The 17,458-nt window shown below is 42.5% G+C and overlaps 1 long non-coding RNA gene across 1 annotated transcript in view; it reads right to left on the bottom strand.

Moving 5' to 3' along the window:
- The window catches only part of LOC141577418 (uncharacterized), a 48,837-nt gene extending 31,713 nt beyond the window's left edge, over window positions 1-17,124 (bottom strand). Inside the window, exons 1-5 of the long non-coding RNA XR_012506278.1 lie at window positions 16,938-17,124; window positions 7,415-7,692; window positions 5,345-5,539; window positions 4,284-4,570; window positions 1,612-1,726 (exon numbers count right to left, since the gene is read on the bottom strand). This is a non-coding gene — a long non-coding RNA (uncharacterized LOC141577418). The remainder of the gene's footprint in view (window positions 1-1,611; window positions 1,727-4,283; window positions 4,571-5,344; window positions 5,540-7,414; window positions 7,693-16,937) is intronic.
- Window positions 17,125-17,458: the final 334 nt, after the last annotated feature.

Here is a 17,458-nt window from a genome sequence, read left to right as displayed (position 1 = left end):
ATGAATATTCCAATTGTATTTGAAAGAGACCTTGTCATTTCACTAATGAAAGGTTAAGCTACGTAGGATTGCCTTCAAAATGATCCCGAAGTGGGGGAGGGGAAGAGGTGGAGATGAAAGTTGCAACAACAGTGACTCTGAGTTGATAATTCTGGAGATGGGTGACTGATACAGACAGGCTGGCTGTGCTGTTCTCTCTACTTCTGTACGTGTTTGAATCTTTCCATAAAATGTGAAACAAACAAAAAGACTTCAGTGATTTAAAACCCTCACTTGGAAGGTTAAGAGGTTTGCCCAAGTAGGTGGGCATCTGAATGGGGCACTGAGATTAGGAAGATCAGGCACCTGGCTCCAGGCCGACCTGGGGCTACCTTGACCCTTCTCTTCTCCTCACCATCCACAGCCAGCCCATAACTGCATCCTGTCAGCTCCACTCCCCAAACGCATTCTCCCTGGCTCCCACCATCTCTCATCTGGCCCACTCCAAGAGCTTCCGACCAGGCCTCCCTGCTTCCTGGGTCCCTGCAATTCATTCTCCACATTATCTTTGCAAATTGTGAGAGAAAATTACCTTAGTGCTTAAACTATCATGACTGCTTCTCACTGCACTTAGAGTCTACACTACTTTCCGTGCTCCTGATGCCCTTCTAAACCTCGCGTCTCATCACTCTCACCAGTGTTGGCTCCAGTATCTCCTCAAACCTGCTGAGCACATTTGTGCCTCGGGGCAATGGACAAGCTGCCTCTATTCCTGGGGTGACTTATCCCAGATCCTCAAAGACCAGCCTCCTTATCACCATCTCAGCTCACATGTAACCTTCTCAAAGATAGCTTTCTTGACTCCATTTCCCCCAAGTCTCCCATCTCAACACTGTATTATTTCCTTCATTTCAATCTGAAATTGTTTCCTTATTAGCCCGATTATTTTTGTTTGCTCAGTTGTCCTTGGCCTCCCTCCTCCCAGCAGCCTTGCACAAACAGCATAAGCTCCCGGGGAGCAGCCGGCGCTGATGCTCTGAGAATACACATGCTGAGCGCGACATTACAGTCACGTGGTGTAGTGAAACGGTGTCGAACAGCAGATAGAGCTAAGCAGTGAGAATACTTCTCTTATTTTATAATTTAAGTGAAACCTAACATTTACTCCTGTTTAATGAAGAATTTGGTAGGTCTTTGTTCCCAGTTCCTGGACGGCAACCCCTAAAGCCTTGAAATTTCCCAAGATAGGAGTGTCTTTACTATTCATGGTGGACCCTTGGATGGCTTGTGTTCATGAGATAACTCAGGATGGGGACTGGCCAGCCAGAGACACCAACCATGTGATTAGAGGAGTGGGGCTTTGAGCTTTGTGACAAGTGACTGACCATCAGGAGAGGTAGGGGCTCAAATGTTAGGGCTTTGACTTACAGTTAGTGTTTGGGGTAGCCATGTCAGTAGTGACCCAACAAATCATGTCTTTGTAATAAAGTCTCCAGTAAAAACTTGGGGCAACAAAGCTCAGAGCTCCTGTGAGCTTCCTGGTTGGTAACACTCTTGGAGGACTGTCACACTCAGAAGCCATGAGGGCAACCCTGAGCCCTTCCCACTGGAGTGCTCTCCACAACAGCTCACCTGATGAGATCTAAGGGCTGCTTCTTGTCTATGCTTCGAGGAGGAGCACATTCCCTGTACAGAAGGCCCTGTTCGCTGGGGCAGCTGAGGTCCTCTGATGGAGGCTGAAGTTGCACTGGGAAGCAGAAGCAAACAGGTGAGCGTCACTGTCACCACGTGTTCACATGTTCTGCTAATAAAATGTGGTGCTAACACTTTGTGGTCATTTGTAAATAAGGGGCCCTCCTTTGCCAGAAGGGATGGAGGTACCATATAATTTTTCATAATTCTCACCGAGGATTAATACTAACCCCTTGAGGGTCATTTGCAAACGTGGCTGGAAAGGAACACTTGGATGTTACAGTCCTGGGACCACCGTGGGTACCTGGTGAGGGCCTTGCAGATGCTTAATGTCCTACAACCGGGCCAGTCTTCCACAGCAAAAAAAACTACGCCACCCAAGTGCCCAAACTGCTTCAGTGGAGGCAGCAGCCCCCTCCTTGGACACCCAGAGGAACCTGGACTCTGGCTGTTTAGGGGCAGGGTCAATTCTAAAACCCAGGCTTTTTTGTCCCCACAATTCAGTAGTTATTCGGTGACAGCACATGGAATATAAACAATAAAGAAACTTGACATGATGTTATATATTTAGCTTACTCAAGAAACAAAATTTAAATCCAGTCATTCTCCTTCCCACCTGACCTACTTTCCTTTCTCCTGTACTAGAACCAGATTATTACCCACCCAGCCTTAGCATGGGTCCTGACTCCACTTACCTCCCTCCCAAACACCACATGAGATGATTCCTCAGCCTGGATGTGGAACCAGCAATTACAACAGGCTTTAGTGGAAAAGAAATGGTTGTGTGCAGATGCCAACTAAACACTGTAGAATCCTGGTGTCCCACATTAGTAATCATGACAGCTGTTTGCAAGTGTCCCCAAAGTTCATTTCAGACTCTCACTGCTAATTTTGCTGGGATATAAATATAAAACATGTGGACTGCTGGGCTGGACTGCTATGCTGAGTCTCTGATCCAGGAAGCTCAGTGTCTGCTCCCTGCAACCAGCTCCCTGTTCTGTTCATGCATGTGCATCAAGCAGCTGTTTAGTGTCCATTTTAGTATCTTAGACAGTGCATTTCAGTATGGTCTTCATCCACAAATACGTGTACCACACAGTAGTAATGATCAATCTCAGTCTTTGCTTTCTTTTGTCTTAGAGAGTCAGATAAACGGATAGCAAGGTAACAAAGTCATAGAGTGCTATAATATAGTATTTCCTTTATTTCAATGACAGGATTTATTTAAAGAGCTTAGATATAACATCTTTGCATTTATGGCATCATTTAGCGTCTGAAGCTCTTACATTTTACAAACTTCATTTCATGCGAGATGTTGTCAGTTAGAGAAGTGCTTCTGAATTTGAGGGGTTGCTGTCATCTCAGATGGAGTCCCTAAAAAATGTCAAAACTCTGCAGTATTGTCATCATGACAAGAACTCAGACAGATGAAATTTGGAAAGCCCTGTGATTTACTAGTGCACAGACAGAAAATGGTATTTCAGAGGGAAAAAGCCTGAATTACAGAAAATGATAAATGAAATGGTCTAACATGCATTTCCCTTACAAAGAACTAATACTTCTTTGGTTGATAATAACATCTGTCAGTAATTATGAAAAGAGCTGGCAAATGCATAGTACTTACTATTAGCCAAGGCTGTTCTAAAATTCAAACAGATTCATTAATCCCCATAGCATCTCTACGAGGTGGGTACTATTATTATCCCCATTTTATTGATGAGGAACTTGATAAACACAGAGGCTAAATGACTTTTACAAGGTAGACAGCGAGAAACCAGCACAAGTGTTCCAGCCTGAGTCTATGCTCTTGGCCACTTCTACCTTTTTTTTTTTTTTTTTTTGGTGGCAGGGAGATAATAAGGTAATTCTGGTGGGGGGTGGGGAGGTAATTAGGGTTATTTGTCTATTTTAGAGGAGGTGTTGGGGGCTGAACCCAGGACTTTATGCGTGCTAAGCATGCGCCCCATCACTTGAGCTGTACCCTCACCTCTCGAGTCTATGCTCTTAGCTGCTAATCCACACTGCCCCACATGGTAACTCTGGGGGAACTACAGTTCATTCATTCACCCACTTGTTAAACTCAGCCTTCCTGGTGCCTGGGATTCAGCAGTGAACAAGACAACATGGTTCCTGCCCTAAATGGGCTTGTCGACTCCTGACATATTATCTTCATTTTACCCAGGAAGTAACAAGGTCAAGAAGACTCACCTTTTCCTGTTAACACCGGAGGATACATGAAGTGCTTTATTTCATTTCTGCCATTTGACTTACACCATGGGAAGGGAAAGCTGCCTTGCAGATCCCGGAGCTCACAAGCCAGTTAATCCTGAATTTTTTTTTAAAACTGTCCCTTACTTGATACTTGATCTGAGAAAGGATGAAGTAAACCTAAATAGATTCTAAGAGAGCGTGTGGTTTATACAGGGTAAATAACCAGCCACTGTTTACTATCCTAACAGGAATCTGTAGGCATATTTCTTTTCTTTCTCTTTTTTCATTTTTATGGGCAGCTTTTAAAAACCAAACCAAACCAACAAAACCAAATCACTTATAATTCAACAGCAGGTTCTAAATCACCCCCAAGACAGCAGCTAAACTCGGTTTAGACTTACAGTGAGGCTCCTGGTGGTTGGATTGATGAATGTATCTCTATCCTGAATATAAAAGTCGTTCACGCAGCTCTTCTCAAATAGGGCAATGAAAAACTCTTGTTCCGGTTGTTGATACTTTCATCCACTTGGAGGACTTTCATAAAACAGCTGAAGGTATCAAAGGCTGAGGACACGGTTTTCAGATGATTGGGATTCAGAGGCAATTTTATGTACAGTATCTCAGCGTATGTACAGAGCACCTCCCACAGGGTGTGTACATTTGCAAATACAAGCTTGTCATCCAAAACCTATATTGGGAGAATGAAAACACAAACCAGGAAACTATTTTCACATTTTTAGTACACAGATTTTTCTTACATTGCTGGTAGTTAAAGCACTTGTGCAAACACACACAGATATGACACTGGTAAAAGTGAAGATATAATGAAAATAGATTTGCAAACCATCATACATTTTTGCCTTAAAGTTAATTTCTTTGTTGAAATTACTGAAAAGTTATTTAAAATCCTTACAATTCATTCATAAAATAACCAATGTTTTAGATGAAGAAAAGTAAACTTGTTAACTTTTAGTCCAAATTAGTAACTAAAAATAGAAACACGAAATAATTCTTTGCAGGGGCATTGTAATGACAATTTTTTAAATTTCTTAAACCTAGGACTATTTACATATCTGTTCAATATAATGTTAAACAGCCATTAAAAGGGATTTAAAAGAATTATATTTATTAATATGGAATATATAATAAAAGGAAAAAGAAAAAAATGTGAAATAATAATTTTCATTTTTGGAAGGGAAAAATATCTACATTTGAACAAAAAAATGTTTAGAAGGATTTTAAGATTCTTTATGTATAACTAAGGTACAGATGATTTTTAATTCCACTGTTTTTAATTCCATTGGATTTTAATTCCAATGTTCTTTCATTTTCAATTTTGGGGGAAATTTTTATAATAAAAAAACTTTAAAATTGTTCTTGCATAAATACATTAATAGATATATTTATGACTACATTCTCTGGCTATTAAAAAAGATCTCCTAGCTTTGGATCTGAAACATACATTCCATAATGCAGATTCTGACTGACTCGCCTCCCAGTCCAGAGCAAAGGCACGGCTAGGGTGACATGTTTCAAATATCATTCCAGGGAACATACAGGCTCCCAGCCAACGGCTGCAAAGGGACTGACACTGATCTGCTTGCTCCCAGCTGCAGACCATCACAGATGAGTTTAGATTCATAGGCTCAAGTTTTCTCTGTCAAAAGAAATCAGAAAATGTTAGACTTTTACTTTCACCACGGGAACAAGAAGTTGTTTGATTTTCTTTTATTAAAAAAAAAACAACAAACCAATTTGAACCTGAAGAAAAGACATTTGCTCAAAATACCACAGTAGCAATGAAGGTGCTCTGGCTGGCAGGGACTTGTTGGATTCCTGTGAGTGCTGGACTCCTCACATGGAATTCCCTTGGCACTCCAGAAGGCCTGTGGTTGTCCCCATGGGTTTGTGGCCATATGTGGTGCACAAAAGTCTCTGGCTTTGCCACAATTTCAAAGCCTTTTTTGGCTTATGAAAGGCTTTGCACTCAAATGGAGTTTTCTTGAGTCCACTCACTGATGTCATCCACCAGAGTTATAGTCCAGATCTGACATTCTAGACTCTTAAAATCTTGCAGACATTCAAATGGTTCAGGTTTGGATGTGTATTCACCTCTGCAGGCCTGGACCAAATTCCATAAAGCCACCCGGACAAGTTCAGCAAAATGCAAAGACATTTTTCTTTCTGCAAGACTGAAATGTCTGTGAAGCTATAAAAACTTCTGCATCTACAAAAATAGGGAACCAACTCATCAATAACATATCTATCCATAATGCATGGACATTTGAAAAAATACTGTATTTACTCCTATTAAATTCTATCTGGCTTTTGCCAAATTGTGTCCTAAACTGTAAGGAAAGTATATAAATGTAGAGAATTTTTGACCTTTTAAGAGAAAAAGGAACCCTCCTACTCGGTTGGTGGGAATGTAAATGTTGCAGCCACCATGGAGGACAGTATAGAGTTTCCTTAAAAAACTGAAAATATACTTCCGTGTGATCCAGCAATCACATTCATGGGTATATGTCTGGAGAAAAATATAATTCAAAAAGACACATGCACCCCAGTGTTCACAGCAGCACTATTTACAATAGCCAACACACTGAAACAACCCAAATGTTCACTGGCAGATGACTGGATAAAGAAGTTGTGGTATATTATATATATATGTATATTTACATATATACACGCATATACACACACATATATACACATGAACACACACACACAATGGAATACTGCTCAGCCATTAAAAAATTAAATAATGTCTTTTGCAATAACATGGATGGACCTACAGGGTATTATGCTAAGTGAAATATGTCAGAGAAAGAAAAACAAATATTCTATTTATTAACTTATATGTATATCTAAAAAATAAAACAAATTAATTACTATAATAAAACAGAAATAGACTCACAGGTACACAGAACAGACTGGTGGTTACCAATGGGGAGAAGGAGGAGAGGGAGGCAGGAAGGGGGTAAGGGATTGAGAGGTAAAAAGTACTATGTATAAAATGGATAGGTTATAGGGCTGTATAATACAGCACAGGGAAATATAGCCATTATTTTATGGTGACATTAAATGGAATATAATATATAAAGATGTTGAGCCTCTGTGTTGTACACCTGAAAATAATATGATGGAAATCAACTACTCAATTATAAAATACTTAATCAAAGTTTTTTTCATATTATTTGCAATAAGTTAGAAGCCAGCACTGTCAATAGAAACATAGTGCAAGTCACAATTTTCCAGTAATCCCATTTAGACAATAAAAAGGAACAAGTGTACTTAATTCCAGGAATAATTATATTTATCCCAAAATATCCAATATACTATCATTTCAAAAGTGATTAACACTTTGAAAACTTTTAATAAATATTTTACATTATTATTGTTGTACGAAGTCTTGAAAATATATTATGTATTTTCCACTTATAGAACATCTCAATTCACAATAGTCACATGTGGCTGGTGGCTACCATACTAGACAGAGCAGATTACACCATTCACACTTCTGATAAATAACCTGCTCTTATTTATTTAAAAAACTTCCAGAAAAGGCTTTAGATATTCCCTATATCTAACAAAGCAACCTTGACGGGTGAGGAATATCTTCATTATAAAGTGAAAAATAAAGGTAAGAGAGCCATGGTTACATGTAAGTTAATGTAACAATTCCTTCTTAATTCATTCAGGACTTTACAATCTTTCTTCATATTCCAAGGATTCACTGTCACTGTGCAATGTTTTTCACTATAATCATCTTTGGAATTGAGAGGCTTCTGATGACCCTGCTTTGTGCATCTGTACATAAAAGAAAATAACAAAACAGAGAAAAAGACCTTATTAAAGATAATTTAGGGGGGTATAGCTCAAGTGAAAGATCATATTCTTAGCATGCACAAGGGCCTGGGTTCAATCCCCAGAACTTCTTATAAAAATAAAATAAATAAAAACATAATTACCACCCCCTGCAAAAAATTAATTAATTACTTTAATTAAAATTTAAAAAAAGATAATTTAGAGAAGCCTTATCAGGCTACAAGAGCTACAATGAATGCCCCTCCCCCATTAATTTAGAAGAAGTTTCACAATATTTCCCAACATAAAGGCTAAAATATAATTCGGAACACTTCCTGATGGTCAGCATCATTTTAACAAAAATGTAGATAATTACTTCCCTGGTGTCAAAGCTCTGTCAGAGATGGGCACAGAAAATTTAGTAAAAATTATTTTGCAACTACCTTTGAAAGAAATGCTGAGAAATGATCTTTTCTGTTGGAAATTAGCCTGCTTTTATATTCTGCAGTAGGCATACGTGTTTACAAACCAGGCAGGAACTGGATCATATTTTACACATACTTTAGAAACTGATTTGAATTTTGCTCTCTACCTGCAAGGCTATTTCTTATGTAATAACATAAGCTGGCCACTATACTAAATTTTGTTTCCCTGTTTGCTTAATCCTCACAATTCTGTAAGCTGCTATTATTACACCCATATAACAGACATAGAGCTTGAGACAGAAAATAATTTGGGTAACTTGGTAAATGGTGGAGCTGGGTAATATCGCAGCCAGTCTGACACTCAAGTCCATTCTTCTCACCGATGTCTGATACTGCTGCCTACATTCAGCAATGACTCCTGATTTCATATTTAAGTGTGTCATTTCTAAAAGTGCAAAGCTATATTAGTACTGCTGTGTAATTTATTCTTTTCAGATGTGATTGCCAAAAAAACAAAAACAAATAAAATCAGGGTGCCACTGAGGGGAGGGCGAACTGCATAAGGATGGACACAAGGGGACTTTATGAGGACACAGTTGCACAACTCTAGAAATAGTTAAAATGGCTGACTTGTACAATTATAATATGTGAATTGTATGGCCTGTAAATTACACCTTAATACAGCTATTAAATTAAGAAACTGAGATAACAAATTAAGACTAAAACACATATATATATATCATACATAGTACAACAGGCAAATATCATTATTTACTGCACCATTTTCCTTCATGCAGCTTCCTTTCCTCACCTGTTAATGAAAGGATGATTCATTTTTAAAATAGCCTTTTAATTTATTCAGCAAATAATTTTTGACGGCCTACAATGTACCCAGGACTACTCTAGGCACTTGGAATAGATCAATAAACAAAACAAAAGTCCTGTCCTCACGGAGCTTGGTTGGAGTCTAGCTGGGGTGGGGGGTGGAGATGACAATACACACAACAGAGCAGCAGAGGAGGTGGCATGCTAGGAAAGAGGAACCATGGAAAAAAGTAAAAAGGGCAAAGTAAAGAGAGTTGAGGGTATAGGATGAGGGTGATGTTGTATTAAATACCAGAGCAGGGCACACTGTGAACTGAGGTTAGAATTAAGACTAGGAGGTGAGAAGTCCCAGGAGGACGGAATAACCATCACCAAGGCCAGCGTGACCTCGCATGTTCCAGAATGGGGGCACGGCTGGAGCTGCGGAGAAGGGTCAGTGCAGATCCTGTATGGCCTTGGAGGACATTGTAAGGACTGTGGCTTTTACCCGGAGTGAAATGGGGAGGCACTGCAGAAGGACGACACAATCTAACTTAGGTTTTCAAGGCTCACTTGACTGCGGGGTGAGAATAGTGCAAACGGGTCAGAGATGAAAGGTGGGAAGCTACTGAGAAGGGCTATGCAGGAGGAGAGGACAGTGGCTCAGGGCAGGGAAGCAGCAGTGGAAGCAGGAGCCATGGTGAGAAGTGGCTGGGCTCTGGATATGTTTTAAAGGCAGTGTCAAACCAGATCTATTGACAGAATTCATGTGGTATGTCAGTGAAAGTCAGAATAACTCCAAGATTTTTGACCCAAGCAGCTGGAAGGATTAAGTTTCCACTAACTGAATGGGGGAGGCTGCATAAAGAACCAGTTTGGGGGGTAGGAGGACAAAGAGCTCAGTTTTTACACATGTTGGTTTTAAGATATCAGAGTTCCAAGTGAAGATGCCAAATCAGCAGAATATTATAAGAGTCCAGAGTTTGAGAGAAAAAGTCTAACGGGAGACAGAACTGTGGGAATCATGGGTCACACAGGTGGTACAGGAAGACATGAAACCCAGGTACTCAAACATTAAGATACCCTGGCATTAACCATAGAAGTTATCCTTGAGGGCTTGCCTACTAGGTGAGGATATCAGTCCTATTTCCCGACCACCCGAGTTTTAAAAAGGAACTTACAAATGAATTCGTGCAAGACACTGCCTCCAGTGTGTGGGATCAGAGCTGTAGTCAGAGAATGGGATGGTGCACGCTACTCCCTATGGCACATTGTGTGTGTGTGTGTACGCATATTTGTGTGAGCAGGGGGATGAGTTACACCTGTCTTAAGAAAAAGAGGTAGAAATTCTAGAAGCCGAAAGATGAAAGAATATCCAGATCTGGTAGAGGGAACAGGGGAAACACTGTGTACTGTAAGACATATCCCCATAATGCCATTTCCCACCATTCTTTTATCAGGAACACAGTTGGAACCTGGGGAATTATGTAGATACGTGTGATGTACACAAATTTTCTGACTATGTAACACTAAATATCTACATATGTAGCAAGTTAATGATATTTATATCTCCTTCAAGTTTAATAACAAGTTCACAACAGAAGGAAAATAAAATATTGAGGACTGGTAGAATTATCCTTGAAGGCCTTTCAATGCTCAGAATGGAAGCAAAAGCGGCTTCACCCCACAAAGTATGTCATTAAGAGTCAAGAATGTTTTTTATTTGCTTAAGAAATTGAGAGTTACAACTTCCTGCTTTAAAGAGTTAACTTTAAGACAGATACCATACTATAAACAACATCTATACTGGTGCTTTCTTAAAGCTATTTTTAGTTCCTGCTTGTTCTGATGTACTCCAGAAACTCTGCAAAGAAAACCTTCTATTCAAAGGCTTAAAGGAATAAAAAAAGAAATAACACCGCATTCTTTTAAGTGTTCTCTGTACTGAAAGTCATTTGCAAATGCAGCACTCTGCCACATATCTACATTTTTAACAATAAAGACTTTTGTGCAATTTTTCAATTGCTATGTGACTTTGCGTCAGTCTCTCACTCAGAAGCAGAATGGAGTACCAGAAAATGACACATCATGTCTAAAACTACAGATGTGGAATATGAACTTACACCAGGAAACAGCTAAGTGGGAGGGTAAGGTTTACCTTTTAAGTTACCGTAAGTGCAGTTACACTTTCTCCCTGCTTCCCCTGTGAAGTGAAGAACTAGTCTTTTCCAGGAAAGCTCTCATTCTGAGTACTGTTTTCTTTAAAATATTTGGAGATTTTTTTTAAGGTTCTTTCACTTTTAAGTCTTTCCCCAACTCTACATCCCATAACAAGTGTTAAAGTTATCCAATAGCCTATTGTTACAGAATATACTCTACAAAAGCTGAGGTTTCCCAGGGCTTGGATCCCACAACTCTGCTACCAGATAATCCTAAATCCTTCCTTCCATAACTGACTCTTCTACCAATTCCCAGCTGCGGGCAAATTCGGCTTCTCAGCCCAGTTAACTTTCTAACTCTGCCTACGAACACTCTACTGCCAGTAAGGGAAATCTAAGGGAGCCAACAAAGCCCCTAGTGAGGGTTGCCTCCTTCAAACAATCAAGAGGCCATCACCAAGCAAATATTTAAACCTACTGCAAAACTTCCGAAGACATCTTACAAACAATATAGTTTATATAGATTCATACTATTTGCTCTGGAATAGTGATTTCCAATGGAGGGAACAAAGGACCACATGACCCAAGCAATTATTTAAAACTGCACATAACTATCCCTCTTCACGTGAGGATTCAGGTAAGCCTGTCTTATAGGTCTAGGTGTAACAGAATGGCAGCACCCCTAGCAGTAGGGTGAAAAGCAGCAAGGTAGACTTTTAGTGAAAGGGAGTGATGTAATAGGACCCACCGCCCACTTACCTCCCACCACAGGACAATCATCTCAGATCGAGAACAAACAATTTGGGAAACAGAGGTTGTTTATGTTTTTATGGTATCTGGTGGAAATAATGCCCTGAGTCACGTGAAGTTGTGGCTGCAAAATTGAACAGGAGACCAGACATTTTCACATTCAGGACACAAATAATCAGCCCCCGAGTGGTCACCATATCTGCTCTCCCCTTTGCCTGTTCACCCCAAAATCTGCAGGACTCTCCTTCTTGCAGTGACACCCACCATTTCTCACAAATTCCTGCCAAGTTCACGTCAGCAGCTGGTGGTGTCAAAGTCAACATTTGTACTGCTCTGAAGTCTCTCCATTACTTTATATCCTTCTATTTTCTCTGTTGTCTTCCTAGCTACCCTTGCATTCAGAAGCTGGTTAACGCACTAACATTGACTCTGTAATCAGTCCAGGATATAGGAAGCAGAGATTCAACTGTAACCAGTCCCAGAATACTTGACATGCCACTCTAGTGTCCCAACAAAATACTCTGGCATCCCTCATCTCACCCAAAGAACCACTGAATTACTTAGAGGTTGTAAAAGTAGAGGGTTTCTCTACTGGGAAACACTGGCTTGTGGTAGAGTCTTGATTTCAGTTTTTGCAACTAGTTACAGGCAAAAAGACATGGTCCACAAATTTTCTTCAAGCGTTTGGAATTTAAACTTTTATTAGATACAGAGCCGGCGGACTAACCGTAATCTATGAACATATGGTCATATTATAAAATAATGTCCATGTCTGCCTTACAGCCATGTAAGAACTTGAATTACACCTGCATCCTGTAGGCCTTTAGAATTGGATGTGAAGCATCCTGTGTTAAAAACCTCCTATCCAGTCCCAGAACACCTTAAAGACAACATCATATTAATGCCACTGAACACATTAGTATAGAACTTGTATGGTTAAGTTACATCTCCAATTTCCCAGAGCTGGAAAGCAGATGCCTAGAAAGGCTGGAAAAGCCCAACTACCAAAACAGCTCAAAAGTTGAAGCAGACTCCTGCACCTCCCAGGGCGGAAGGCGGAGGGTGGAGGGGGCATTGCCAACCACACTGTCCTCCCCCAGGACGTGGCATGTGGGGAAGCAGGCAGGAGTGGGTGGCTGGGACTCAGAGGTGGAGAGGTGATGAAAGCAGGAGTGGAACTACTCTGGTCCTAGAACAACAGAGCTGTAAAAAGCTCGGCTTCAGTTCAACCCGCTTTGTCTCCCACTTCCCCTCCCACCTAAGTGACAAACAGAGCACAGTCAGGCACTTTCTGCCCATGACGGTGACTACTAGCAGGAAAGGGACCAGGATAAAAGCATGTCCTACAAAACATCAGTCTGATTTTAAAGACTGTGTTATAATCAATGAACAGCAGTGTCAGAGAGGGACACTTGTGAGGTGCTCAAATAGGGAGGAAGAGGCTGAGGATCCATTTCCAGCACTTCCATGTCTTTTATCACTCCTATTTCTGACCTTTCCTTTGCCACGTTTTGTAGCACTGCCATCACTGGCAGGTAAAGGGGCAGCAATGAGACTTGGCCGTTTGGCTGATGGGGCTAAATTTCCCAGCACTGGAATGAAAAGGCACTGGAAGAGGAGCAGCTGGAAGATGTGAACCGCGGTCCTGGCCTGTGCCAAACACTAAACAGGTGACCCTGGTTTAGGCTGTTAGTCTCTCTGGGCTTCCAGCTGTTTACTTATAAAAGAAGGTTTTGTCATTGCACAAATATATCCAATATGAAATGTAACGTGAAAGTCAAACATAATGACAACTCACCTGCTTGCCTCAGGGAACAGTAAAAGCACTGAACACTATGTGAATGTAAACACAGAGTTAAGAAAACTGTTGAGGTAAAGCGCTAAACTGAACATGGAGATAAAGTTTTATGGATTTTCTTGGCTTTCTTTTTTAATTGCAACACTGAATTAATAGTTATTAGCTATACTCCAAACCACCACCCCTGCGAATAAAGTAGGTTAGCACTGCCTGGATGCCTGCTATTGCCCGATGCTAAGCAGGGTGAAGGTATAAAGGAGGCTGAACAAGGGAGTCTTCTCCAGTTACCAGCTAAGTGAGGAGACACATTGGAAACCAACCGGCAATGGTACCAAGTCAGTACTCAAAGACTAGATTACAGGCTACCGATCATGAACAGTGCAGAAATACAAAGAGGAGCTAGAAGTATTTGGGTAAATAGGGAAGAATCAATGAAGGGGATGGGGGTCCAACTAGTTCTCAGGGCAATTCTAAGCTGTTTTAACTGAGGACTGGATAGGAAAAGACTGGTGACTCCTGGATTTTAATAAGGCACAGGTTACCCTAGGAGGCTAAGTCACATAATGATTGGAACAAATAAGGTAAGGCCAAAGTGATTAAGGGTCGAGACTACCTGGCTGAGATCTGGTTGTGGTAAGTCTTTGACTTGACTCTAGATGTTGGAGGGTCAAAACTGAAGGTTGACTGAAAGGAGGGGAGAGAATATCCAAGAATTCAGCAGAAGGAAAAATTCTTGTATCAGGGATGAACGCTCTTCATCAGAGTATCAGCAATCAGAATAGACATTTGAAACCAAAAACATACAGTTCCAGAAGCCAAGAATATGTGGAGGGTTGTGAGAGAAATATAAATCAAAGACCATTCCAAGCCTTTGGGTATTCAAGACTAGAAGAATGATTATGCCACTGAATAAATGGATACGCTGCAAGAAAAATGATTATGAAATCAGCTTTAGACATGTTGAATCTGACATATGAGCTAAGAGTAGGTGTTCTCTAAGAAGCTCAAAATTCAAAACTGAAGCACAGATCTAGAGTACAGGCTTAAGATGCAGATGGACAAGACATGATAAATCTCCTAAAAGAAAACATACGCAAAACATTATCTGACATAAATCTTAGCAACGTTCTCCTAGGGCAATCTACCCAGGCAATGGAAATAAGAGAAAAAAACAAAAGGGACGTAATTAAACTCATAAATTTCTTCACAGCATAGGCAACCATAAGTAAAACAAAAGGAAACAACAACCTACGAATGGGAGAAAATATTTGCAAATGATACGACTAACAAAAAAGCCTTAATTTTCAGAATATATAAACAGCTCATACAACTTAAAAACAAAAAAACAAACAACTCAATCCAAACATAGGCAGAAGACCTAAACAAGCATTTCTCCAATGAAGACACAAATGGCCAATAGGCACATGAAAAAATGCTCGATATCACTAACAAACAGAGAGATTCATATCAAAACTACAATGAGATATCAGCTCACACCAGTCAGAATGGCCATCGCTCAGAAGTTCATGAATGATAAATGCTAGAGAGGCTGTAGAGGGAAGGGTACCCTCTTACACTGCTGGTGGGAATCCAGTTTGGTGTAGTCATTATGGAAAGCATGGAAATCCCTCAAAAAACTAAAAGTATACTTACCCTATGACCCAGAAATCCCACATCTGTGTATATAACTGGAAAGAACTCCAATGTGAAAAGATACCTGCACCCCAGTGTTCATAGCATCACTGTATACAGTAGCCGAGACATGGAGGCAAGCTAAATGTAGCAACAGATGACTGGATAAAGAAGTTGTGGCATATTTATAGACTGGAATATTACACTACCATGAATAGGACAAAATAAAACCATTTGAAGCAACATGGGTGGAGCTAGAGATCGTCATTCTAAGTGAAAGCAGCCAGAAACAGAAAAATACCAAATGATATCACTCATATGTGCAATCTAAAAAAATAGAGAAAAAGACACTGTGAACTCATCTACAAAACAGAAACAGACTTGCAGACTTAGTCAACAATCTTAAGGTTACCAGGGAAAGGGGATGGCAAGGGATATATTTGGGAGTTTGAGATTTACAAATGTTAGCCACTATATATAAAAATAGATTTTAAATAAAGTTTCTTCTGTATAGCAGAGAAACCTATGTTCATTATCCAGCAATAACCTATAATGAAAAATCCTATACAGCCACCAACTGAGGAAGCAAGAGAAGAAAGGAGAGTTAGTTATGCTGGGCTAGAGCCCACTTCCAAAATCATTGTCAGCCACTGAGGCTGCCCCGAGGGCACTGAGCACTCCTCCCAGGGACAGACTGACATGACATGCGTCCTGTGAACATGGGGCAGCAGAGGCCGTCCACAGATCTGGCCCTGGGGGAGATGGGAGCAAGTCCACCTGATCCCCTTGGGGCAGCACCCCTCCCCGCAGACCCCGCCTCCTTACTGCACCGCTCCTGCCTCTCAGGAACCCACTGACTTGAAAACAAGTGATCCACGAACCTGGGGCAGCGGCAGGGAGATGGGCAGCGACCTGGCAGGCTGGTCGACTTGCCCCCTTCTCTCCCACGGCCTGTCCAGGGCTCGGCTTTTGCTGCTCCAGGCACGGTCCGCAGGTCAGCCTGCTTCTGGAAGGAGGGCGCGGTGTGGTCGAAGGCAGTGGCGGGTTATGGGGTCTGCCCATGAGAGCCCGTGGATTGGCTTCAAACTCCCCAGCGCATGGCCTGAGATTGGCCTCTGCTGCCCCAGATTCGTGGAACTCAGGTTACAGGCCAGCCTGCTCCTGGAAGGCAGGTGCTGTGCTGTCAGGGAATGGCGGCGGCTGCGATGGCGGGACTGGGGCTGCCCTGTGAAAGCGCGGGGTTTGCGACCATTTCCCGCTGTTGCTGCAGCCATCCCAGCACACTGATCACACTGCGCCCACCTCCCAGGGGCAGCCTGACCTGTAACCTGAGTCACAAGAACCTGGGGATTTAGAGGCCGCCCCCAAGGTCAGGCCGCGGGGAAGATGGGAGCAAATCCAGGGGCTCTCATGGGGCAGACCCCATTCCATCCGAGGCCCCGCGACCGCACCGCACCCGCCTCCCGGGAGCAGGTCATGGTCTGAGGGCCAGTCAGAGATGCTTCGGAGCCGTCCGGTGCCCTCCCACCTCCCGGGGCAGTACCTGCTCTCCTAAACCCGGGTATAAGCGGCGGCAAAAACGCGGGGTTCAGGAACTACTAATAGCGGGGTTACCACTAACCACAGCGGCGGCTGGGAACCGCCTCAGGGTCCTAACCGGATGCGCGGCCGTGACCTCACCTCCGCACCCCTCCCTGTGCGCCTCCTCAGTCGCACAGCCCAGGCGTCACCCGCCGGCTTCGAGCAGCACGCCCCCACCAGCGCCCCCTTAACTGCCCGGGAGCGGCAGCCAAACCAAGGGCAAGCGGCGGCCCAGACCCCAGGCCGTGTTCCTCTTCCAGGAGCTGGTCCAGGAGCAACCGGCTGCCGCCAGCTTCCACTCGTTCTGGGCGGGTTCCGGCGTCCGCCCATCTGTCCGTCAGCGCGTGCGCGCCCCTCCTCCTCCTCCCTCCTGCAGCGCAAACTGCTCGGGTGGGTCTCCTGCTTTACCAGACCTGGCCACTGGGGCCGGGAGGAGCCAGGTGGTGCCCCTCCTGCTCGTCCCGCCGGGTCTCCATCCCCAGAGCCTTCACCCCGCCACCGACTGGGTCCTGGCACTGAACTAGAACCACGACTTCCCTGGGCCAGGCCACACCCCACCAGCCCCACTTCCCCTGCTCACCTTCCCCTCCCTGTTACTACCCTCCCACCCCTGGCCAGGC

This window comes from Camelus bactrianus, chromosome 4 (genome assembly GCF_048773025.1).
Source record: "Camelus bactrianus isolate YW-2024 breed Bactrian camel chromosome 4, ASM4877302v1, whole genome shotgun sequence".
NCBI classification, from domain to species: Eukaryota; Metazoa; Chordata; class Mammalia; order Artiodactyla; family Camelidae; genus Camelus; species Camelus bactrianus.
This window is presented reverse-complemented; position numbering and strand designations above follow the sequence as displayed.